General features: G+C 52.6%; 2 long non-coding RNA genes across 6 annotated transcripts in view; one reads left to right on the forward strand and one right to left on the reverse strand.

The window, feature by feature from the left end:
* LOC127487597 (uncharacterized) overlaps positions 1 to 8,133 on the forward strand; it is a 14,466-nt gene extending 6,333 nt beyond the window's left edge. For 2 of the 5 annotated variants that reach the window (XR_016232995.1, XR_016232999.1), the window contains exons 3-5: positions 2,683 to 2,758; positions 5,359 to 5,443; positions 7,941 to 8,133. This is a non-coding gene — a long non-coding RNA (uncharacterized LOC127487597). Of the gene's footprint in view, positions 1 to 2,052; positions 2,606 to 2,682; positions 3,060 to 5,358; positions 5,444 to 7,940 lie in introns of those variants that run through there. The other 3 variants (XR_016232996.1, XR_016232997.1, XR_016232998.1) reach the window with 3 other exon arrangements.
* Positions 1 to 25,832, reverse strand: part of LOC149126886 (uncharacterized) — a 34,954-nt gene that overhangs the window by 3,756 nt on the left and 5,366 nt on the right. The window lies entirely within an intron of this gene.

Consider the following 25,832-nt stretch of genomic DNA (forward strand, 5'->3'; position numbering starts at 1 on the left):
AAGTCCCGGCTGTTCCACTTAAAATCCAGCTCTCTGCTATGGCCTGGGAAAGCAGTAGAAGATGGTCCAAGTGCTTGGCCCCTGCACTCACCTAGGAGACCCAGAAGATTGGCTCAGCTCTGGCCCTTGTGGCCATTTGAGGAGTGAACTATTGTATGGAAAACCTCTCTCTCTCTCTCTCTCTCTCTCTCTGCCTTTCAAACAAATTTTTTAAAAAAAGGGTCACACCAACCATCCCATGACAAAAGACACTTGAACAAGAGAAAAAGATAGCAAACGCATTTTATCAGTTTTACGTGACATGAGAGCCTTCAGAAATGAAGACTCAAAGATCCAGAGGAAACTGTTTTATGTGTCACTTCAGTGAAGAAGTAGAAATGTACTTGGGCAGAAAGGTGCTGTGGTTTGGATAACAGGTTGCAAGTCTCCCAAAGGTCCATGGGTTAAGGACCAGTCTTACCTTAATGCATCAAGGATGAAACTTAATCCAATCACAGTGTCCGGAGGAGGTCCTTGGAAGGTGCCTGGATTGGGTTATGTTGCTGGCATTATGAAAGACCACCTAGATGAGGCGAGATGAGAAGTGTACCTCCTGGCTCCCTCTGCATGCTCCACCATCGCCTGCCTCCGCCCCCACCGGATACCAGATCTCTGGGGCCATGGGATCTTGGACTGTGAACCTCCAAAACCGTGAGCCCAAGTGAACCTTCTTCCTTCATTAGTAGGAACTCTCGGGTGTTTTATAGTGGAGGAGCGAGAAGCTGATACGAAGCAGATGGCCCAGTGGAAGTGGACGGAAGGAAGCCCAGCATGGCCTGTCTGTCCAGATTCTTCCTGGCCCTTCTGTGGGGCATTCCTTCCTGCCAGGTGTGGGGCAGGACTTCCCAGGAATAGGGTTTTACGACAGACAGCTGACAGGTGGGTTAGAGAGCTTTATGGCCAGCTCCTTGGGGGAGGCAGGGAAGCAGGAGATGGGAGGTGAGAGACTGCTTCTGCGGCTGCTTCTGGAGCCTTCCAATCCCCCTTGGTTCAGAGCCCTCAGCAGGCCAGGCCTCAGTACTTTGGGGTGTTAACCTTCTCGGCCCCAACACTGCTAAGAGCAAATGCATTTGCATCGGCTTTCAATTCTCTTAGATAGAGAACCCGAATTGTGTATGAAATGGATTTGTTTTTGAATTCTTATTTTAAGGCCTGGATTTGCTTTGTATTCCATGTGTGAAGGGAAACATGATAACCAAGCTTAGCCACCGGCGCTGCAGACCTGCAGGTTCAACCACAGGCTGACTGATGTCTAGAGCGGAATCTCCAGAGACTGCAGGGGTTCAAGGCACTGCCACAGCAGGGGCTGCCACACCCGCCCTGCTTTCTCCACCACCGCCTACCGTTCTCCCTCCCATCACTGCCCCTGGAGCCCCTGGACCAGGAGCAGCCTTGGCACACTCGCCCCAGGTGGCTGCAGACATCTGCCGGGCTTGTCCCCTCCCCTCCTTCAGGTCCTCAAGCAGCTGCCCCCAGATGATGCCTGGACACTGCAGAAAAGCACCTCTGTCCACACACACGGACAACACCTCCATGTGCCCCATCCTTTTCTGCTCGTTTCTCTCCATCCTATTTGTTTTTTAATTTAATTTAATTTTTATTTTTTAAAGATTTATTTATTTATTTATTTGAAAGAGCCAGAGAGAGAGGTAGACAGAGAGAGAGGTCCTCATCTGCCAGTTCACTCCTCAGTTGGCTGCAATGGCCGGAGCTGCACCGATCCGAAGCCAGGAGCCAGGAGCTTCTTCCAGGTCTCCCATGCAGGTGCAGGGGCCCAAGGACCAGGGCCATCTTCTACTGCTTTCCCAGGCCACAGCAAAAAGCTGGATGGGAAGAGGAGCAGCCAGGACCAGAACTGGCGCCCACACGGGACACCGGCGCCCCAGGCCAGGGCTCTAACCCACTGCACCACAGCGCCAGCCCCTCTTTGGTTTTATAAAGACTACATGTTCCCCCAACCTGGCTTCCTTTTTTTTTTTTTAAGATTTATTTACTTATTTATTTGAAATGCAGACTTACAGAGAGGCAGAGAGAGAGGCCTTTCATCATCTGGTTCACCCCACAAAAGGCCACAACAGCTGGGGCTGTGCCAATCAGAAGCCAGGAGCCAGGACTTCTTCCGGATCTCCCACATGGGTGCAGGGCCCCAAGGACTTGGGCCATCTTCTGCTGCTTTCCCAGGCCATTAGCAGGGAGCTGGATTAGAAGTGGAACAGGGCCGGTGCCACGGCTCTCTAGGCTAATCTTCCACCTTGCAGCGCCGGCACACCGGGTTCTAGTCCCGGTCAGGGCGCGGATTCTGTCCCGGTTGCCCCTCTTCCAGGCCAGCTCTCTGCTGTGGCCAGGGAGTGCAGTGGAGGATGGCCCAAGTGCTTGGGCCCTGCACCCCATGGGAGACCAGGAGAAGCACTTGGCTCCTGCCATCGGATCAGTGCGGTGCGCCGGCCAAAGGAAGACCTTTCTCTCTGTCTCTCTCTCTCACTGTCCACTCTGCCTGTCCAAAAAAAAAAAAAGTGGAACAGCCGGGATATGAATCAGCGCCCATGTAGGATGCTGGCATCCAGGCAGCAGCTTTACCTGCCGTATCACAGTGCCGGCCCCACATTTCACATACTCGTCTTGTATATTGTCTTTCTCTTCCAGTAAGACAGCCGCTGAGACAGAGTTTGTCTGCTTCATTCCCTGCTATATCCTGGTGCCTACAGCAACTCCTGACACAGTAGGTATTGAAGAGTGTGTAGACGTGACTGTAGTTAGCTTCACAGGACAATGAGGATGGTCTCTGGCGAGGTCAGGTGGAGTGTGCACTTCCAGCTAACACCCAGCAGGAGAGTGTATGGAAAACAGCGCTTCTCTACCCCGGGGGCACTCAGTTAGCAGCAAGACCTCAGTTGGAGCTGCCCATACAACATGGCATTCCACCCACACTGGCTTGCCCGCTGGCCCCCAGAAGGGTTCAAGTACAAACCCCCGGAACCTTGAGTGTAACTTTACTCGGAGAAAGAGTCTTTGCAGACGCAGTTAAGTTGGGGATAATTTCAGGGTGCCTCCTGGCTTTCTTTCTTTCTTTTTTTATTATTTATTCGACAGGTAGAATTATAGACAGTGAGAGAGAGAGAGACAGAGAGAAAGGTCTTCTTTCTGTTGGTTCACCCCCCCAAATGCCTGCTACGGCTGGCACTGCACCCATCCAAAGCCAGGAGCCAGGTGCCTCTTTCTGGTCTCCCACGGGGGTGCAGGGGCCCAAGCACTTGGGCCATCCTCCACTCCCCTCCCGGGCCACAGCAAAGAGCTGGACTGGAAGAGGAGCAACCAGGACTAGAACCCGGTGCCCATGTGGGATGCCAGCGCTGCAGTTGGAGGATTAACCAAGTGAGCCACAGCGCTGGCCTCGCCTCCTGGCTTTCTACCCAGGGACTGGAAAGGGGGCAAGACCTGTGACTTATTCAGATCATCCCCTCATGAAAATGGTTTGAGGTCCAGGGAGCCTTGACATTCAGGTTCTATTCTGATGAACTGAAAATCAAGAGGCCAGCGTTGTGGCAGAGCAGGTAAAGCCGCTGCATGAATTGCCATATGGGTACTGGTTTGAGTCCTGGCTGTTCCACTTTATTTTTTAAGATTTATTTTTATTTATTTGAAAGACAGAATTACAAAGAGAGGTAGAGAGAGAGAGAGAGAGAGAAAGAGGTAGAGAGGTCTTCCATCTGCTAATTCATTCCCCAAATGGCCATAATGGCCAGAGCTGAATGATCTGGTTAGGAACCAGGAGCTTGTTCCGGTATCCCACGTGGGTGTGCAGGGCCCAAGGACTTTGGCCATTTTCCACTGCTTTCCCAGGCCATGGCAGAGAGCTGGATCAGAAGAAGGACAGCTGGGACTAGAACCGGTACCCATATGGGATGTCGCACCTCAGGTTGGGGCTTTACCCTGCTGCGGCGCAGCGCCGACCCCTGCCACACTTCTGATCCAGTTCCCTACTAATGCACATGGGAAAGCAGCCAAAGATGGTCCAAGTTATTGGGTCCCTGACACCCATGTGGGAGACCCCTGGCGAAGCTTCTGGCTCATGGCTTAGCCTTGGCCCAGTCCTGGCCATTGCAGCCATTTGGGGGATGAACCAATGGATAGAAGATCTCTCTCTCTCTCTCTGCCTTTCAAATAAATAAATAAATCTTTGGGAAAAAGATATTAACGGCTTCTCTTTTTCCCTCCTTCTCTGGGTTTATTTACTTACTGATTCATTTAAGGGCAGAGAAACAGATAGGCAGGTAGGTAAGTAAATGAATGCTACATAGAGAAACAGGCAGGTAGGTAAGTAGACAGATGGATGCTACATAGACATTAGAGAGCTCCACTTATTGCTTCTCTCCCCAATGCCCAAAATGGAGGGGCCATGGCCAGGCCTGGCAGAAGCGGGGCGCTGAGAACTCAGTTCAAGTTTCCCACAGGGGTGGCAGGAACCCGACTGCTTGAACCATCACCTGCTGCCTCCCAGGGTTTGCATTGGCAGGAAGCTGGAGTTAGGACTGGAGCCAGGAATCAAACCAGGCACTCCACCCTGGGATTCAGGCATCTTAACCACTAGGCTAAAAGCCTGCCCTGGGTTTTTTATGGCATTGGAAAAAAAAAAAAGTGTGTTTCTCATGGGTATGTATTTTAATGGGGCTGGAGCAGCATGAGGAAGGTGAGGAGGAAGAGCAGTTACATTCCAGGAATCTCTGCTTCCTAGAAAATACAGGTATTTTTTCTAACTTTTGAGATAAAAGTGAGTGGGTGTCCAGCCCACTTCCCGTTCTCCATGGGAAGATGACCTTGCCCATGGTCTAATATAACCTTAAGCTCCACACTAGTGGAAGAGAGAGCAACTGGGCCAGCAATCAAGGCATAGCCTGAGAGGCTCGAATCCCATATGGGAGGGCATGGGTTTGAGTCCTGGCTCTGCTCCTACTAGTGTGCTTCCTGGGAGGCAGCAGACGGTAACTACATAGTTGGGTCCCTGCCACACATGTGGGAGACCCAGACGGGGTCCCCAGATGCCGATCTCACCCTGGCATCTGTGGACATTTGGAGAATGAACTGGCGGGTAGAAGATCTCTCTCTGTGTTCTGCTGTGTCCCTGTCTCTGCTTCTCAAAGTCATTTTAAAATAAGAAAAGTTAAAAGAATTACAAAAAGAATAGACAGCAACAGTTTATTATGTATACTGTCTGGTATATGATCGACACAACTGCCTTGTAATTGGACACATATTATTTATTTTTATTTATTATTATTTATTTAGTAGACCAGAAGTTTACAATCCACGTTGTATCCCCAGGTCTCAGAACCATCTCTGGACACTGGTGGGGATGTATGCTTGCCTGTCTTTTAAGAGACTCCAAGTAGCCAGTGAGCTACATAAGGTAGGTTTGTTTCTTACAGTCTGGAGGAGGTAATGGGGGCTGAAAGCCACATGCCCCTTCTTTCTCACTCCCCCACTTCCCCATGCACTGCCAGCATCCTCAGGACCCAAGGCAGCTTGCCACCAAGTCCATGTTCCAAGAAGCAGGATGGGGAGAGACGGGGACCCCTCTTCTGCGTGCTGTGACATAATACCATCAAGTGGGCAGCTCATCCACAGTGGACATTTTTTTTAAGATTTATTTATTTATTTGAAAGTCAGAATTACACAGAGAGAGGAGAGGCAGAGAGAGAGAGAGAGAGAGAAAGAGAGAGAGAGGCCTTCCTTCTGATGGTTCACTCCCCAGTTGGCCACAACAGCCAGAGTTGGCCCAGTCTGAAGCCTGGAGCCAGGAGCTTCTTCCGGGTCTCCCATGAGTGTGCAGGGGCCCAACGACTTGGGCCATCTTCCACTGTTTCCCAGGCCATGGCAGAGAGCTGGATAGGAAGTAGAGCAGCCGGGTCTCGAACTGGCGCCCATATGGGATGCAGGCGCTTCAGTCCAGGGCGTTACCCACTGTGCCATAGCACTAGCCCCTACGTGATATTTTATCTGCTGAACATGAGGACAGGAGCTGTCCCCACGCGGCAGAATCACTTCCATGATGGTGACCCTTGTATCTCAAGTGCAGCGGGAATAGAAAAAGCTCATTTTCTTGTAGAACTTTCTCGAAAACCTCTGTCTCCAGTTCCACCGCTGTGGGTGGTCCTGGTTTCGGAGTCACTCAGGTCTCTGCTCCCTCTCATCTGACCCCACGTGGCCTTGGGATGATCCTTCCTGATGCCACATGCTCACTCAAAGCAGCTGCCAATTGCCCAAGGCACGCCCGGCCCCTCAGCGCGCCTGCCTGGCCTTTCTCCCGAACACAGACAACATGCTGCTGAGTGTCCTCACTCTCGGCTCAAAAATGACACAGCAGTTCAAGGGCCTATCCTCTCCTTCCTCATCATCCCCCAGCGCCTGCAGACCCCTCTCTGTTGCTTTAGGACCCTTGATGCAAATACAAGTGTGTTTTCTAATCAGCCAGCCTGCTTTTTACACACAAGGGAGCTTACTCTATTCCAGATATTTCTGTGTCTTTATTGATATACAAAGAGCTTCCTTATCCTTTGTCTGTCTTGCCTCACCTACCTCCTTAAAGAGCTGCACAGTGTTCCCCTGAGGAGTGCTGACATTTATTCGAGGGACCAGTGTGGTGGTGCAGTGGGTTAAGCCACTGCCTACACCACTGGCGTCCCCTAAGGGTGCTGGTTCCAGTCCCAGCTGCTCCACTTTCCATCCAGCTCCCTGCTGAGGCACCGAGAAGGCATCGGAGGATGGCCCCAAGTGCTTGGGCCCTGCACTCACGTGGGGGACCTGGAGGAAGCTCCTGGCGTCAGCCTGGCCCGGCTTCAGATGTTGTGGCCATCTGGAGGGTGAACCAGCAGACGGAAGATCCATCTCTCCCTCTCTCCCTCTCTCCCTCTCTCTCTCTCTCCCTCTCTCCCCCTCTCCCTCTCTCTCTCTCTCCCCTGTCTCTGTAACTGTGCCTTTCAAATAAAAATAAATCTTTTTTAAAACCCCATTTATTCACCTGTCCCTACGTGATGGATACATATGTGCTTTCTAACCTGGCATTATTAGGAACAAAGCCCAACAGACTCCCTCAGGCATATAGGCATCGCTGCAGGAGATGTGACCACAGCGGCAGGGCCACACACCCAGAGGGGGTCCTGAGCCCTTCGCCACCAGCCGGGTTCCCTGCAGGCCTGGGCCTCTCTGCCAGGGGTCTGTGCACTCCCTGGGCCCACCCTTCCCCCACTCCCTCTCCCTCTGGGGGAAGTCAGTGGCCCCGCCCAGGAGGTCAGCAGGGAGAGGAAGCCTTCGGCCACACCCCCTTCCTGCAGGCCCGCAGCCCGAGACCCTGCGGATCTGGAAGGGCTGAAGAGTGTCTTTAGCACCGGGGACTCTATTTTGGTTTGGTCTGGGGGGCCTTGGGCAGGAGCTCGTGCAAGCCAGCTGCTTTCCCTGCCTTTTTATGTAGCGACCCTGATGATCCCGTGCCAGCTGCCCGTCTCCTGCAGCGGCCCGCTGTCCCCTAGCCCAGCCGCCCAGCAGGCAGCCAGGCCCTGTCCCACACCCACAGAGGTCCCCGGCTGCAGGGCACTCAGTACCAGCTTTTCTGCTCTCTCAGCCCGCCCCCCCCCCCCCCAGCAGAGGGGCAGGAACTGCAGCTTCCTAGAGAGATGAGCACTTACCTCAAAGCCATCCCGCCCCAGTCCTTTCTCCCTCCCTCCCAATCGTTTTAAAGTAAAGATTTATTTATTTGTTTGAAAGAGACACAGAGATGGATCTTCCATGCAGAACAGCTGCAAGACCAGGTTTGGGTCAGGCCTAAGTCAGGAACCTGAAACTCCATGGGGTCTCCCACGTGGGTGCAGAGGCCCAAGGACTTGGGCCATCTTCTACTGTTTTCCCAGGCCACAGCAGAGAGTGGGACTGGAAGAGGAGCAGCCGGGACTAGAACCCTCGTCCATATGGGATGCCAGCACTGCAGGCGGAGGATTAACCCACTGCGCCACGGCAACTTTATTCTTGTATTATTAGTGCATACCTCATTAAGACGTCCTTTTGTTTTACGGTACATTTAAATAAATTAATTAGTTAACCTGAGAGGCAGAGTGAGACACGCCGGTTGGGGGGCGCACTCGATCCGAGGCCATTGGCCAGGGAGGGGGAAGCGGTGCATGGGCTGCGGGGCGGGACCTCCGGGGACTTTGGGAGGAGCCGCACCTGTCGGACGAAGGTGCGCCCCAGGCGGGGCGCGGACGGCGCAGGCAGCAGCGGCGAACATCAACCGGCCTCCTGCGAGACCTCAGTCCGCCGGCCGGGAGAAGAGCTGTGATCTCAGCCCGGCCGCCCCTCAGCCCGGCCGCCCGGCACAGCAGGGACCCCGGACCCCGGCTGCACCGGCGAGAGGCGGGCTGGGGCTCCGGCAGGGCTGCGGCCCCGGGGCAGCGTCGCCGCTGCTCGCGGCCCTCCCCTCAGGCGCCCCGCGGCCCTGCCGGCCAGTCAGTGCGCAGGCGCGGCCGCAGCCGCCCTCGGTGGGCGCGGAGGAGCGCAGTGAGGAGTCAGGAACCTGCGGCGGGACGCAGGTGCGCGCCCAGTAGAATCCGGGAAGGGGCTCGCTGGGGACCCAGAGCCCAGGTTGCAGGAAAAAGAAAAAAAAAATAAAAAAGGACATGTGTGACCCCATTAAAGAATGAAAGCCGTTGCCTGGTCCCCTTCCCTGCCCCCAAACCTCGGTACCCTAAATAAAGTAAAAGGCGACAAATGAGAGAAAAGAATTACACCTGGGCCACAGGTCACTCTTCAAGCATGAGGGGACTGAAGACCAAAAATCCCCTTTGCAAGAGATTTTTTAATTTAAAAAATTTTAGAGATTTATTTATTTGAAAGAAGTTACAGAGAAAGCGAGAGATCTTCCATCTGCTGGTTCACTCCCCAAATGGCCTCCACGGCTGGGAGAACACGGGCGCGTGGACCCAAGGACTTGGGCCATCTTCGGCTGTTTTTACAGGTGCATCAGCAGGGAGCTGCTTAGAAGTGGAGCAGGCTGAGGCTTTATGGGCTACATCACAGCGCCGGCCCCAAGAGAGGGAGTGTGCGCCCCTGTCCCCCGGTTAATTCTCCAAAGCCGGCCCAGGAACCAGGAGCTCAGTCCAGGTCTCATGCATGGTGGCGGGGCCCAGCAGCTCCAGCCTTCGTGGCCGCTGGCTCCCAGGGTCTGCATCAGCAGAAAACTGGAGCCAGGGTGTGAGATGTAGGTAAAAATAGAGCAAAGACACACATGGAAAAGCTGTGCAGAAGTGGCCCTAACATGAAAAGAGGTCTGGATTCTGTTACAAAGAGGATGGTACACGGTGCTCTGAGAAATGGCTTCTTAGTACTCTGCAGAAAGGCAAAGGAGGCCGGACAGGCTGTGGGGACCCAGGCGTGTTCCTCTCCTGCCCGTGGGGGTGCAACAAGAAGGATCAACTGCAGAGGGGCGTGTGGCAGCCATTTACCTCCCACCCTGCAGTTCCCCAGCTAGGAATCTTCCAGGAAGAAGCGCCTACACCAACCAGCCTGAAGGTATCTATAAGTACATGGTTGCTCACTGTAGCGCTGTTTCCAAAGGCAACATTTTGGAAACTATCTCAGTGCCTGGATACAGGCAGCTGGTTTAAAAAAAAAAAAAAAAAACAAACTGCAGTACATCAGCAAGTATGAAGGAAGATCTCCCTGAACTGGGTGGAGTGACTTCTAGAATATGCAGATGAGTGTGGGGGAGTGAGTTCTAGAACATGCAGATAAGTGAGGGAGTGAGTTCTAGAATGTGCAGATGAGTGGGGGAGTGAGTTCTAGAATGTGCAGACAAGTGGGGGAGTGAGTTCTAGAATGTGCAGATAAGTGGGGGAGTGAGTTCTAGAATGTGCAGATAAGTGGGGGAGTGAGTTCTAGAATGTGCAGATAAGTGTAGGAGAGTGAGTTCTAGAATGTGCAGATAAGTGGGGGGAGAGGGCCAAGTACAGGAGTACTGTCTAATGCTCACTAGGCTAATCCTCCGCCTACGGCGCCGGCACCCCAGGTTCTAGTCCCGGTCAGGGCGCGGATTCTGTCCTGGTTGCCCCTCTTCCAGGCCAGCTCTCTGCTGTGGCCCGGGAGTGCAGTGGAGGATGGCCTAAGTGCTTGGGCCCTGCACCCCATGGGAGACCAGGAAGAAGCACCTGGCTCCTGGCTTTGGATTGGCGCAGCGCGCGGGCCGTAGCGGCCTATTGTGGGGTGAACCAACGGAAGGAAGACCTTTCTCTCTCTCTCTCTCTCTCTCACTGTCTAACTCTGCCTGTCAAAAAAAAAAAAAAAGAAAGTAATCAACAAAAATGGAGAAGAGGAAACCTCCAATTGAATACAAACAGAAGTGAAACAAATGAATGAAACCACAGAACTGTAGACTCAAATACCTGTGGACATAGTGCTTTGACTACACACCTTTTGTACATAAACAAGTGAATAAAATGACAAAGAGTTTCCTTTTTTAAAGACTTTTTTAAAATTAGGGGCCAGCGAATCAGCAGATGGAGGACCTCCCCACCCCGACTTTCAAATAAATAAAATAAATCTAAAAGAAAAAAAAAATAATGGGTGTGACTTATAAAAAAAAGTCAAGTTCATGAAAGACCAAGGAGAATAAGAAAGGAAGACAGAAAAAAGGAGGGACAAAGAGACAAGACAACTAAATGGTATGTCTTTCCTCGCACTGAGGAAAATAATGTTGCTAGAAAATATGTTGGGACAGTCAGTATCAGTACTGGGTCAATGTTGAATGTTCTGAACTTGATCAATGCCATGTGGTTGCCTAAGAAAAATGTTCTTGCTCTTAGGAAACGTGCCCTGATGTCCTGACTGGTGACAGATCACCATCTCTGCACCCTCGTCTCTGATGGTTCTGGAAAGAAAAGTCCCTGTTAAATGCACATCGCACCACCGAGCTGCTGCACCACAGTTGGCTTAAAGTGTTCCCTGTTGGAAAACATTTAAAACTTCCCAGTAGCAAACTCGCTCCAACAAGGCTGCTGTTGACATCCTATTGAATACAATGTCTTTGTTCTTTTGTTACCGCAGTTAGGGTAAATGCTCAGGACCAAAACTATGAATCCCAAATCAAAGAGTGGCTGGTCCCTCTGCTGTGGCCAGGGAGTGCAGTGGAGGATGGCCCAGGTGCTTGGGCCCTGCACCCCATGGGAGACCAGGAAAAGCACCTGGCTCCTGGCTCCTGCCATCGGATCAGCGCGGTGCGCCGGCTGCAGCGTGCCGGCCGCGGCGGCCATTGGAGGGTGAACCAACGGAAAAGGAAGACCTTTCTCTCTGTCTCTCTCTCTCACTGTCCACTCTGCCTGTCAAAAAAAAAAAAAAAAAAAAAGAGTGGCTGGTGGGCCTAGAAGGTTGTATGGGGCGTGGGAGGGACAGGAGGTGGGGGCCAGCAGCACAGGGGCCTCCCAGGAGCTGGGAAGATCACCCCTCCCCCACCCTGGCACACTGAGCGGAACTGCCATCCGAATTTTTAGGTTATTAACACACTGCCACTGTCCGATGACCCATGGGTCTGGTGCAAGCCACCACGGCCTCAGTTTAGACTTTGGACAACGCGGGATCTGTGGTCAGCTGGCTCACACCTGCTCAGGAACCCCAGTGTGAAGTGCTGTGTTTGAGGACCATGTACCATGTAATTCTCTGAGGTAGGAGTGACAACCGGCATCAGTGTGAGCTCTAAAAGAGAAAGTATTTGACCTAAAAAAAGTATTGACTGGGAACAAACGAAATCACTGGTAACGGGGTTTACATTGGTGTTTGGAAAATAATTGAACGTTATCTTTTAGAGACTGGACATTGGCCTGGCCCATTGCTGGTAGTGGTTTCTTGTCTAGGCCCCACAATCAGAGAGGAACATTTGCCAGGGCCTCTAAGACTCGAATGTGGATGTTCAGAGCAGCACCGTGTATCAGAGGAAACAGAAAATAGCCCCACATCCATCAGCAGGAGACGGCGCCACGAAGCGTGGGATGGTCCTACACAGAATGCTACCCAGCAAAGAACGAGAGTCAGGTGCAGCCACGCACAAGTCTGTGTGGTTCTCAGCGACACTGAGCGGGAAGAGCACACAGCTCGAAGTACACCTGTGGAATCTGATTATTAGAGCAGTGAAAAAGTGCACTGCTTAAGGATGTTAATTTGTATCCAAGATCCATTACATATATACACATATATATGTATAAAAGATTTATTTATGTATAAAAGAATTTATTTATTTATGGCCGGCGCCGCGGCTCACTAGGCTAATCCTCCGCCTACCGGCGCTGGCACACCGGGTTCTAGTCCCGGTCGGGGCGCCAGATTCTGTCCCGGTTGCCCCTCTTCCAGGCCAGCTCTCTGCTGTGGCCCGGGAGTGCAGTGGAGGATGGCCCAGGTGCTTGGGCCCTGCACCCCATGGGAGACCAGGAAAAGCACCTGGCTCCTGGCTCCTGCCATCGGATCAGCGCGGTGCGCCAGCCGCAGCGCGCTGGCCGCGGCGGCCATTGGAGGGTGAACCAACGGCAAAAGGAAGACTTTCTCTCTGTCTCTCTCTCTCTCACTGTCCACTCTGCCTGTCAAAAAAAAAAAAAAGATTTATTTATTTATTTATTTATTTATTTATTTTTTTTGACAGGCAGAGTGGACAGTGAGAGAGAGAGACAGAGAGAAAGGTCTTCCTTTGCCGTTGGTTCACCCTCCAATGGCCGCCGCGGCCGGCACGCTGCGGCCGGCGCACCGCGCTGATCCGATGGCAGGAGCCAGGAGCCAGGAGCCAGGTGCTTTTCCTGGTCTCCCATGGGGTGCAGGGCCCAAGCACCTGGGCCATCCTCCACTGCACTCCCTGGCCACAGCAGAGAGCTGGCCTGGAAGAGGGGCAACCGGGACAGAATCCGGTGCCCCAACCGGGACTAGAACCCGGTGTGCCGGCGCCGCTAGGCGGAGGATTAGCCTAGTGAGCCGCGGCGCCGGCCTATTTATTTATTTTGAAAGAGTTACAGAGAGAGAGAGAGAGAGGGAAAAAGACTTTCCATCTGCTGGTTCACTCCCTAGATGGCCGCAATGGCCAGCGCTGGGCCAGGCTGAAGCTAGGAGAGTTCTTCTGGGTCTCCCAGGGATCCAAGCATATTCCCAGGCCATTAGCAGGGAGCTGGATTGGAAGTGGAGCAGCTGGGTAGACCACTCTGTCTCTCCTTCTGTCTCTGTAACTCTGCCTTTCAAATAAATACATAAATAAATAAAAATTTTTAAAATAAAAAGCAGGTTTTGAGGACGTTCATTCAGATCACCGCCTGAATTTCAGCTCCCAGATTTACCGAGCAGTGACAGGAGGTCTCACTGAGATTTTCCTTGAAGGGAGGTTCTTTATTTTTTTAAAAGGAGATTTATTTTATTTTATTTACTTCAAAGGCAGAATTACAGAGAGGGAGAGGCAGAGAGAGAGAAAAAGAGAGAGAGAGGAGATCTTCCATCCATTGGTTCACTCCCTAAATGGCTGTAACAGCTGGAGTTGGGCCAATCTAAAGCCAGGAGCCAGGAGCTTCATCCGGGTCTCCCATATAGCTGGCAGGGGCTCAGGCACGTGGGTCATTCTCTGTTGCTTTCCCAGGCACATTTGCAGGGAGCTGGATGGGAAATGGAGTGGCTGGGACTTGAACTGGTGTCTACATGGGATGCCGGCCCTGCAGGCGGTGGCTTTACCTGCTGGCCTGAAGGGAGGGTATTGTGCAGACCACTGAGAGGCGTTTCTCTGGAGGTCAGACAGGCTCCCTTCCTACACGCATAGCACATTCCAATCACCACCACGTGTCAGTCTGTCTCAGCACAGAACAAAGAACTTCTGGTCCCACAAAACAGAGCAGGGGAGGCCGCAGGTCCTGGCTGGAAGTTGTAAGGAAAAGGGAGGTTTCGGGGTCAGGGACCAGAATTCAGGTCTCTCCGGGGCAGGTGTTTGGCCTAGAGGTAGGATACTTGTGTCCCTCATGGCAGTGCCTGGGTTCAAGTCCTGGCCTTGGCTCCTACTCCACTTCCTGCCGGTGTAGACCCTAGGAAGCCATGGTGATGGCTGGAGTCCTTGGGCCTCTGCTACCCACACAGGAGATCTGGACTGAGTTCTCAGCTCCTGGCTGGGCCTCGTGTGCAGATGGGAGCCCCTCACCTTCCGTGCCTCTGGATGGGGCATGACAATAATATTAATAGCAGATTCCATCCTTAGGGTAGACACAGAAGTCTGGTTTTGCCCGTGGCATAGGAAGAACAAGAAGTAATATATCCGGATTTTGGATACTGGCTCTAGCCAGGGAGGACTGCCCTGGGGAACAGGAACCCGCTCAGCAGCTTCAGCTCCCAGCCAGGGCAGCGGGAGTTCGGTTTCTTTCCTTTGCTGTCAGAAGCCGCCTGCCGGCCACTCTGGGCCAGGAATGCACAGAGCCAGGTCCTGTCCCTGGAGCTTTCCAGTGTCAGGGGGAAGGCAGACACGTGTGCAGGGGATGCCCTACCGGGTGGGCGGGTGCTGGGACTGGGGCCAGCCTTCCACCCCCACCCCACACGGCCGAGGGGTCAGGCCAGACGCCCCGTGGGGTTCTCAGGCCAGGGAGTGGACACGGAGGGCTCCTGTGCCGGCCTCTGGGCAGCCGGCCCGAGGAGGGCAGCGGGCAGGGCGCTGGGCAGTGTGACCTGAGCTCCGCCCGGAGCGGGCTGGGGCGTGGCCAGCATTCGGGGCTGCGTCTAGGGCTGGCCCGCCGGGGTGCTGGGGCTCTGAGCTCGCACACCTCGGCCGGCCGGCCGCCACCTGCTCACTGTTTGCAGCGACGACGCCTACGCCTCCCTGGGGGCGTCTCCGCGGCGGCCGCCGGCCCCCTGGACCATGCGGGAGCGGGGCCAGGGGCGCACGGTGAGCCAGGCCTGCAGGTAGGCAAGGCGTGGACCGTTTTGGGGTCGCTGGGTGCCGGCCCGGGCGGTGGCTCCCACGGCGGGGGACACGTGGGATCCTAGGAACTGGCCTGGTTCCCTGGCTCGGGTTTCTTGCCTTTGATCTGGCTGTTTATTTCTCCAAGGGGAGTTATTTATAGACATGGCTGGTTTGTTGGGCCCGGGCTTGTGGATTTGCCTTCTTCTTCACGATGCTGGATCTGGGCTGCATGCCCTCCTTTTTGGGGCTGGAATCTTGCAGAAAGCGGGCTGAACAAGGCAAGAGCTCCAGGTCGCCTGCCTGTCATTGCTTGGCTTCTTCAGAAATCCAGTCTTCGCTCTAAATAGTCCTAACTGTTTTATATGCAGGGTGGCACACCAGCCCCGCGGGCACTGACCCGCTTCTTCCCACTGTTCTCTCTCTCTCCTCTTTTTTTTTTTTTTTTTAACAGGCAGAGTGGACAGTGAGAGAGAGACAGAGAGAAAGGTCTTCCTTTTGCCGTTGGTTCACCCTCCAATGGCCGCTGTGGCCAGTGCACCGTGCTGATCCGATGGCAGGAGCCAGGTGCTTCTCCTGGTCTCCCATGGGATGCAGGGCCCAAGGACTTGGGCCATCTTCCACTGCACTCCCGGGCGACAGCAGAGAACTGGCCTGGAAGAGGGGCAACCGGGACAGAATCTGACGCCCTGACCAGGACTAGAACCCGGGGTGCCGGCGCCGAAGGCAGAGGATTAGCCTAGTGAGCCGCGGTGCTGGCCCCCACTGCTCTTTTGTTAGAGCCACCTGCAATTTTTTTTTAAAGATTTATTTATTTATTTATTTGAAAGTCAGGGTTACACACAGAGAGAAGGAGAGGCAGAGAGAGAGAGAGAGAGAGAGAGAGAGAGAGAGAGAGAGAGGCCAGGCCATAGCAGAGAGCTGGATCGGAAGAGGAGCAGCCGGATCTTGAACTGGTGCCCATATAGGATGCCGGTGCTTCAGGCCAGGGCATTAACCCCCTGCGTCACAGCACCGGCCCCCTTAGTCACTTTTTTTTTTTTTTTGACAGGCAGAGTGGACAGTGAGAGAGACAGAGAAAGGTCTTCCTTTTGCCATTGGTTCACCCTCCCATGGCCGCCCTGGCCAGCGCACCGCGCTGATCCGAAGCCAGGAGCCAGGTACTTATCCTGGTCTCCCATGGGGTGCAGGGCCCAAGCACTTGGGCATCCTCCACTGCACTCCCAGGCCACAGCAGAGAGCTGGCCTGGAAGAGGGGCAACCGGGACAGAATCCGGCGCCCTGACCGGGACTAGAACCCAGTGTGCCGGTGCCGCAAGGCGGAGGATTAGCCTAGTGAGCCGCGGCGCTGGCCTCCTTAGTCACTCTTTAAGGACCACATGCATAGGCACAGCTGGGGGTCAGGGCTTCCACATGAATCCATGGCTGGGGGGTGCCATTCAGGCAAACAGGGACACAAACAGGACCCTGAATCCTGGAACAACCGCAGGGAAGAGTTCCAGAGGGCAGGGCTTGTTCTGTGGTCCCGCACCCCTCCTGATGCTGCCCCCTCTCCTCTGACCCTCAGGGAGGAACCTGTGCCATTTTCGGCCTTCAGTGAGGCTCTGCCAAGGGGACATTAGAACCCAGAACAGAAGGGCTGGGCGTCTTTCCTCCTCCTCCCTCTGCTGGCCTCCCTTAGGACAGAGCAGTGGGTTCCAGCTTCCACCAGGTGACCCTGGTTCCTGGGCCAAGGTAGCTCCACTTCCTTTGTGTGCCCCAGCCCTGTGGCGGCAGAGGCTCTTTCTAGCCCCTGCCCGGCTTCAGGGTCCATGTCCAGTGGCTCTGCATGGCTGTCATGTTGAGAACAGTGCTACGAAGCACCCTCAGAGTATCCAGTGGTTTCTGTTGACTGGCGTGTGTGTGCATGTGTGTGCGGAATACCACGGCCGGGGAGGCCAGGTGCTAGGGAAAGGTGCGAGGGCTGAGAACGGAAAATGGTTGGAGCTTGGGGTTGTGGCCAGGCTGAAGGGCTTGTGCCAGCTCTAAGGCTTTCGTGGGAGATGGGAGCCTTCTCATACGTCTGCCCTCTGGGCACTCTCTGAAGTGCTTTTTCATGTGTAGTCTCTGTGCCGCCTCCTTAGTTGTCTGGCTTTTTCTTATTGGTTTGGGTTTCTTTATATCCAGATACGAATCTTTACCAGGCATTTGCTACAGATGCTTATCTCATTCCAGAGCTTGTCTTGTTTTAAAGTGTTTTTCTTTTTTTTCTTTTTAAAGATTTATGTATTTATTTGAAAGGCAGAGTTACAGAGAGACAGAGGCAGAGGCAGAGAGAGAGAGAGAGAGAGAGGTTTTCCATCTGCTGGTTCACTCCCCGAAAGGCCGCAATGGCCAGAACTGGGCTGATCTGAAGCCAGGAGCCAGGAGCTTCCTTCAGGTCTCCCATGCCGGTGCAGGGGCCCAAAGACTTGGGCCATCTTCTGCTGCTTTCCTAGGCCACAGCAGAGAGCTATACTGGAAGTGGAGCAGCCAGAACTCAAACCGGTGTTCATATGGGATGCCGGCACTACAGGCAGTGGCTTTACCTGCTATGCCACAGCGCCAGACCCTGAAGTGTCTTTTAATAAACACAGGTTCTTAATTTCAATGTAGCAATCTATCACTTTTAAAAAAAAAGATTTTACTTATTTGAGAGGTAGAGTTACAGACAGTGAGAGGGAAAGACAGAGAGAAAGGTCTTCGTTCTGTTGGTTCACTCCCTAAATGGCTGCAACGGCTGGAGCTGCGCCGATCCAAAGCCAGGAGCCAGGTGCTTCTTCCCGATCTCCCACATGGGTGCAGGGCCCAAGCACTTGGGCCATCCTCCACTGCCTTCCCAGGCCACAGCAGAGAGCTGGACTGGAAGAGGAGCAGCAGGGACTAGAACCGGTGCCCATATGGGATGCCGGCACCACAGGCGGAGGATTAACCTACTGCGCCATGGCACCGGCCCCAATGTAGTAATCTTTTTTAAATGTAAACATTTACTTGAAAAGGAGAGAGAAAGAGAGAAAGAGAGGGGGGGGGGAGAGGGGGGGAGAGAGAGAGAGAGAGAGATCCCATTTGCTGGTTCACTTTCCAAGGTTCCAACAGTCAGAACTGGGTCAATCCCAAGCCCGGAGCCTGGTGCTCAGTCGGGGTTTCCTATGTGGGAGGCAGGGACCAAAGTATTGGGTCGTTACTGTCTGCTTCCCACAACAGGAAGCTGGAATTGGAAGCAGAGCTGGGACTTGAACCCAGGCACTCCAGTAAGGAACGCAGACGTCCCACGTGGCATCTTAACTGCTGTGCCAAATGCCTGCTCCTATTGTATCAAAATTTTTCTTTATAATTAGTGTTGCTAGTGTCTTGATTAACTACTGTTTTCCTATTTTGGGGTCAATATTCTTTAAAAAAAATTTTTTTTTTTGACAGGCAGAGTGGATAGTGAGAGAGAGAGACAGAGAGAAAGGTCTTCCTTTGTCATTGGTTCACCCTCCCATGGCCGCCGCGGCCGGCACGCTGCGGCCGGCGCACTGCACTGATCCGAAGGCAGGAGCCAGGTGCTTCTCCTGGTCTCCCATGGGGTGCAGGGCCCAAGCACTTGGGCCATCCTCCACTGCACTCCCTGGCCACAGCAGAGAGCTGGCCTGGAAGAGGGGCAACCGGGACAGAATCCGGCACCCCGACCGGGACTAGAACCTGGTGTGCCGGCGCCGCTAGGTGGAGGATTAGCCTGTTGAGTCACGGCGCCGGCCTCAATATTCTATATTATCTTAGGAAAACCTTGTAGTTTTGCCTTCCCTAGATGAACTCTTTAAATCACCTTTAAAAGAATAAAAGGAATAAATTCAGCGAGCTATTCAAAAAACAAAGTAAAACCAATTCCTGGACTCCTGACTCCCATGTGCCGGCCTTCTCCATCTGCACTTTATTTTTAACTTTCCTTTCTCCTAAAGTGCACCCTATAGGAAGGCTCCATATGTAAACACCCTTAAGCCACTGTATTTCTGAAAATCCCCTTTTTCTCTGTTCAACTCCAAAATGTTTTGGCAGGCAGACAGCTCCAAGTGGACCGTTCTTTTCTCAGTGCTTGGAAAAACACTGGTCTGCTGTCTCCTACCCAAGTGCTGGGACTTGGGAGGGAGCCGTCTTCTCAGGCCGTGGTATCTGGGTTCCCATCTGCAGTCATTTGTTATGTTTGGTATTCCGGGTTATGGCGGAAAACAAACTGCACATTTGATTTTCAAACAAGAATGGCACTGCAGAAGGAAGGCTAGTGCTCTGCACCTCCGATCTGCCTGCTTGGGTCATAAATACTCATTTAATTTTTTAAAGATTTATTTAATTAATTTATTTATATGAAAGGCAGAGTGACAGAGAGAGGGGACTGACTGAAAGATCTTCCATCCATTGGTTCACTACCCAAGTAGCCGCAACAGCCAGGATGGGGCCAGGCTGAAGCCAGGAGCCAGCATCTCCATGCTGGCCTCCTGCGTGGGAGGCAGGGACCCAGGCACTTGGGCCATCTGCCTCTGCCTTCCCAGGTGCATTAGTGGAGCAACCGGGACTCAAAGTGGTGCTCTGGTGTAGAATGCCGGTGTTGCAAGTGGTGGCTTAACTGCTGCACCACACTAGCTCCCAGAAACACCCCTTCAAGGCATTTACAATTTACCAGTCTCCAACGGCACAATACATAGATACTATAAATAGAACCAAGTAACACCACTCAGTGGTGACATATTTATCCTACTCTCCTTAGAATACTTAAGCTTTTATTAAGGATCATCTTGACTCCTGGCTCCTCATGAACTTGACCTTATGTTGGCCCTCCACATACAAGGGTTCCAAATCCAAGGACTCAACCAGCCTCAGGATGAAAACATCTGTACTGAACATATAACTTTTTTCTTGTCAATATGTCCCAAACTAGGTTTTACAAGCAATCTGGAGATGACTGGAAGTACGGGGAGAAGTGGGTAGGTTGTGCACAAATGTTACACCTGCGACGTAAGGGACAAGTGGATTTTGGTATCACTTGGTGGTTGTGGTGGGGACACTGAGGGACAACTGTGTTCCAACCGGATGCTCAGACTGCTGACTGGCTAGTGGGGACACTTCTGTGTGGTTTCTTGTACCCTCTCCACTGCTGCTGTTTTTGGAGCTTTCCTATTTTGCGGCATAGGCTGTGCTGGTTAATCTGGTGTTGCCATGACACTTGAATCGCCCATTTCTCCGAGATCTGTAGTCCTTTTAATGGGAGAAAGAGCACACATGCCAAAGGATCTGAGTACTACGAGGCTCTGCGGCTCTGGGGCTCCTCTCAGTGAACAGGGCGAGGAAAGAGAGTTGTTTTTCTCTTAAAGTTGTGAGTTCAAATTAATGTTCCCAATAACTAAGATGTTTTAACTTAAAATTTTTTACAGATTTGTTAATTTATTTGAAAGGCAGAGTAACAGAATGGGGAGGGGGAATGGGCGGAGGGGGGAGGGAAAGAGAGAGAGAGAGAGAGAGAGAGAAAGAAATATATATATATATATATATATATATAGAGAGAGAGAGAGAGAGAGAGAGAGTTTCCCATCTGCTGGTTCACTCAGTTGGTCACAACAGCCAGTGCTGGGCCAGGCTGAAACCAGGAATCAGGAACCCATCCAGGTCTCCCATGTGGGTGGCAGGAACCCAGGTACTTGGGCCACCATCTGCTGCCTTCCAGGCACATTAGCAAGCAGCTGGATGGGAAGTGCAGAGTTGGGATGCAAGTGTGCCAAGTGGTAGTCTAACCTGCTAAATCTTTTAAAAAATATTGTTTTTTATTTGACAGGCAGAGAGAGAGAGAGAGAGAGAGAGAGAGAGAGAGAGAGAGAAAGAAAGGTTTTCCTTCCATTGGTTCACCCCCCAAATGGCTGCTATGACCAGCACTGCGTCGATCAGAAGCCAGGAGCCAGGTGCTTCTTCCCGGTCTCCCACGTGGGTGCAGGAGCCCAAGCACTTGGGCCATCTTCCACTGCCCTCCCGGGCCACAGCAGAGAGCTGGACTGGAAGAGGAGCAACCAGGACTAGAACCCAGTGCCCATATGGGATGCCAGCGCCGCAGGCGGAGGATTAATCAAGTGAGCCACGGCGCCGGCCCCCAAATCCTTTTTTTTTTTTTTTTTTTTTTTTGACAGGCAGAGTGGACAGTGAGAGAGAGAGACAGAGAGAAAGCTCTTCCTTTTGCTGTTGGTTCACCCTCCAATGGCCGCCGCGGCCGGCACGCTGCGGCCGGCGCACCGCGCTGATCCGATGGCAGGAGCCAGGAGCCAGGAGCCAGGTGCTTTTCCTGGTCTCCCATGGGGTGCAGGGCCCAAGCACCTGGGCCATCCTCCACTGCACTCCCTGGCCACAGCAGAGAGCTGGCCTGGAAGAGGGGCAACCGGGACAGAATCCTATGCCCCAACCGGGACTAGAACCCGGTGTGCCGGCGCCGCAAGGCGGAGGATTAGCCTAGTGAGCCATGGCGCCGGCCCAAATTCTTTTTTTTTTAAGCATTCCTTTTAAAATTGATTTTACTTCTAATTAAAAAACATTTTTTATTAAAAATATTTCAGAGGCAGAGGTAGAGCTCCATCTGCTGGTTCAAGTCCCAAATGCCTACAAAAGGAACCCAGTCCTGGTCTGCTATGTGTCAGGGACCCAACCACCAAGCCATCACAGGCTGCCTCCCAAGGTCTGCACTGGGAGGGAACGGGGACCCAGATACCCCAGTGTGGGGACCCAGTACTCCAGTGTGGGACCCAGTACTCCAGTGTGGGACCCAGGTACTCCAATGTGGGACCCAGGTACCCCAGTGTGGGGACCCAGATACTCCAGTGTGGGGACCCAGGTACCCCAGTGTGGGGACCCAGGTACTCCAGTGTGGGACCCAGTACTCCAGTGTGGGACCCAGGTACTCCAGTGTGGGACCCAGTACTCCAGTGTGGGACCCAGGTACTCCAGTGTGGGGACCCAGGTACTCCGGTGTGGGGACCCAGGTACTCCGGTGTGGGAACCCAGGTACCCCAATGTGCGACCCAGGTACCCCAATGTGGGACCCAGGTACCCCAATGTGGGACCCAGGTACTCCAATGTGGGGACCCAGGTACTCCAATATGGAACCCAAGTACCCCAGTGTGGGGACCCAGGTACTCCAGTGTGGGACCCAGGTACTCCAATGTGGGGATCCAGGTACTCCAGTGTGGGACCCAGTACTCCAGTGTGGGACCCAGGTACTCCAGTGTGGGGACCCAGGTACTCCGGTGTGGGGACCCAGGTACTCTGGTGTGGGAACCCAGGTACCCCAATGTGGGACCCAGGTACCCCAATGTGGGACCCAGGTACCCCAATGTGGGACCCAGGTACTCCAATGTGGGGACCCAGGTACTCCAATATGGAACCCAAGTACCCCAGTGTGGGGACCCAGGTACTCCAGTGTGGGGACCCAGGTACCCCAATGTGGGACCCAGGTACTCCAGTGTGGGGACCCAGTACTCCAGTGTAGGACCCAGGTACATGTGGGGATCCAGGTACTCCAATGTAGGACCCAGATATTCCAGTGTGGGGACTCAGGTACTCCAGTGTGGGAACTTAGGTACTTAATATTAGACCCAGGTACCCCAGTGTGGGGACCCAGGTACTCCAGTATGGGAACCCAGGTACTCCAGTATGGAACCCAAGTACCCCAATGTGGGACCCAGGTACTCCAGTGTGGGGATCCAGGTACCCCAATGTGGGGACCCAGTACTCCAGTGTGGGACCCAGGTACATGTGGGGACCCAGGTACCCCAATGTGGGACCCAGGTACTCCAATATGGGACACAGCATCTTAACTGCTAGGCCAAACGCTTGCCTCTAATTTACATTCTTTTGATACTTTATCTCCTTTTCTATTTTGAATGTTTTTAACTAGCTTATCTTAAAACACATTTAAAAAGATTTTCATTTATTTGAAAGGGAGAGCTAGAGAGAAGAGAGAGAGATCTTTCATTTGCTGGTTCACTCCCCAAATAGCCACAATGGCTGGGGCTTAGCCAAGCCGAAGCTAGGAGCCTGGGACTCCATCTGGGTCACCTGTGTAGGCGCAGGAGTCCAAGGACTTGGGCCATCTTCTGTTGCTTTCCCAGCTTCTCCCAGGCACATTAGCAGGGAGCTGGATTGGAAACAGCACACAATGCCAGCCCCATCCCCCTTTTCTATTTTGATTAATAAAATATTTTTTTTGCTTATTAACATATTAACATAAGCATTAGAGCTACTAGGCAGAGATCAAGATTTTTTTTTTTTACATTTTATCATGTTACATTTTGTCTTCCTGCTGGATAATGGAATTCTAATTAGATACTTTTTTTTAAAGATCTATTTCTTTATTTGAAAGTCAGAGATACACAGAGAGAGGAGAGGCAGAGAGAGAGAGAGAGGTCTTCCATCTGCTTGTTCACGCCCCAGTTGGCTGGGATGGCCAGAGCTGCTTTTCTGTTTCTGTCTCTGGGTGGTTCCCTGAGGGCTGTGATGGTCAGGGCAGAGCCAGAAGGCACAGCTCCGTCTGGGTCTGTACTGACGGCCACTTTCACTGTGATCTTCACACCCTTCCAGCCACCGGTTGTCTTGGTGATGTCCTCACCAGCCTTATTTGGCGGCAGACCCCAGGAGGCTGTTTTTGGGGGCCTGGGCCACCGTGGCACTGACCTCCGGTATATGGCTGTGATCTTGTTGGGGTGGAACTTAGGTGGCATGGTGGAAGCAGCTGGTGTCCGATGACCCTGGAGAAAGCTGCACCTTCACCTTTTAAGTTCTTAGAAGGTGGGAGAAGTTGGCAACCAGTCTAGCTTGTCCTTCCTCTGCCCACCCCCACAGTACTGAAATCATGAAAATGGCTCATTCTGAAATCAGTCAGTTCTATTATATTCTATGTAAGTTTCATTTAATCACTGTCTTGATCACTTCTACTTGAAGCACAGCTATAAGATTCATGTATACATATATATGTCTTTTTTTTTTTTTTTTAAAGATTTACCATTTGAGAGGCAGAGTTACAGACAGAGACAGGGAGAGACAGAGAAAGGGCTTCCATCGCTGGTTCACTCCTCAAATAGCCATAATGACTGGAGCTGGGCCAATCGGAAGCCAGGAGCCAGGTGTCAGGAGTTTCCTCCTGGTCTCCCACATGGGTGCAGGGGCCAAGCACCTGGGCCATCATCAGGGAGTTGGACTGGAAGAGGAGCACCTAGGACTTCAACCTGGCGCCACAAGCAGAGGCTTAACCTACTACTATGCCACGGCATTGGCCCCATATATATGTGACCTCTAGCCAAGTACAGATTCGGCCCATTATTTAATTTGATAGACTCTATACATTTTATAGAGTTGACAAACATATATATTTAAATATACAAATATTAAAAAATATTTTTAAATATTTATTTACCTGAAAGGGAGAGGCCGGTGCCACGGCTCACTAGGCTAATCTTCTGCCTGTGGGGCTGGCACCCCGGGTTCTAGTCCCGGTTGGGGCACCAGTTCTGTCCTGGTTGCCCCTCTTCCAGTCCAGCTCTCTGCTGTGGCCTGGGAAAGCAGTGGAGGATGGCCCAAGTGCTTGGGCCCCTGTACCTGCATAGGAGACCAGGAGGAAGCACCTGGCTCCTGGCTTCGGATCATCGCGGTGTGCTGGCCGTGGTGGCCATTTGGGGGGTGAACCATCGGAAGGAAGACCTTTCTGTCTCTAACTCTGCCTGTCAAAAAAAAAAAAATTAAAGAAAATTGAGTGGTAGAGAGAGAGGGACCATGTACATACAGCTCCCACCTGCTGGTTCACTCCCTAAACGCCTGGGCCAAAGCTGGAGCTGGGAACACAACCCTGGTCCCACGTGGGTGGCAGGAACCCAGGTATTTCAGCCACCACTGCTGTATCCCAGGGTCTGCATGAGCAGCAGGGAGCTGGAGCCAGGCACTGAACTCAGGCATTCAGTGTGTGACACTGGTGCTTTACTTGTGCCAATCAGTGCCTGCCCCACAGACAACTCTGATGTAGAACTGCGTCTTTTTGATAAATAAAACTTTAAGTGCAGTAAATATTAGAAAATAAGGGCTGATACTGTGGTGCAGTGGATTAAGCCATCACCTGTGACATCAGCATTCCATACTGGAGCAGCTGTTTGAGTCCCAGCTGCTCTGCCTCCAATCCAGTTCGACTGTACCTGTGGACGGAAGATTTTTTTTTCTGTTTCTCTTCAAATAAACAAAATAAATCTTTAGTAAATTAGAAAAACATCCAAGGTATATAAAAATAAAATATAGCACAGTTAAATAGTACATTTCTCAGCTGCGTTATGTAAGGAATCCTTCATGGAAATTTTAGGGGGCATTTAATATAAAGTTTTCCTACTTGGAATAAATGTTTTATTTATTTATTTTTGACAGGCAGAGTGGACAGTGAGAGAGAGAGAGACAGAGAGAAAGGTCTTCCTTTGCCGTTGGTTCACCCTCCAATGGCTGCCACAGCCGGCGCACCGCGCTGATCCGAAGCCAGGAGCCAGGTGCTTCTCCTGGTCTCCCATGGGGTGAAAGGCCCAAGCACTTGGGCCATCCTCCACTGCACTCCCGGGCCACAGCAGAGAGCTGGCCTGGAAGAGGGGCAACCGGGACAGAATCCGGCACCCCAACCGGGACTAGAACCTGGTGTGCCGGCGCCGCAAGGCGGAGGATTAGCCTACTGAGCCGCGGGGCCAGCTGGAATAAATGTTTTTCAAAATTGGTATTCTCAAAGTAATCTTTCACCAGGAGTAGGAGTAAATGGTCTGGTCCTTGCCTTTCCAGGGCCTGGGCACCTGCTTATCAGCAG

This window comes from Oryctolagus cuniculus, chromosome 4 (assembly GCF_051225735.1).
Source record: "Oryctolagus cuniculus isolate XC-2025 breed Fujian yellow rabbit chromosome 4, ASM5122573v1, whole genome shotgun sequence".
NCBI classification, from domain to species: domain Eukaryota; kingdom Metazoa; phylum Chordata; class Mammalia; order Lagomorpha; family Leporidae; genus Oryctolagus; species Oryctolagus cuniculus.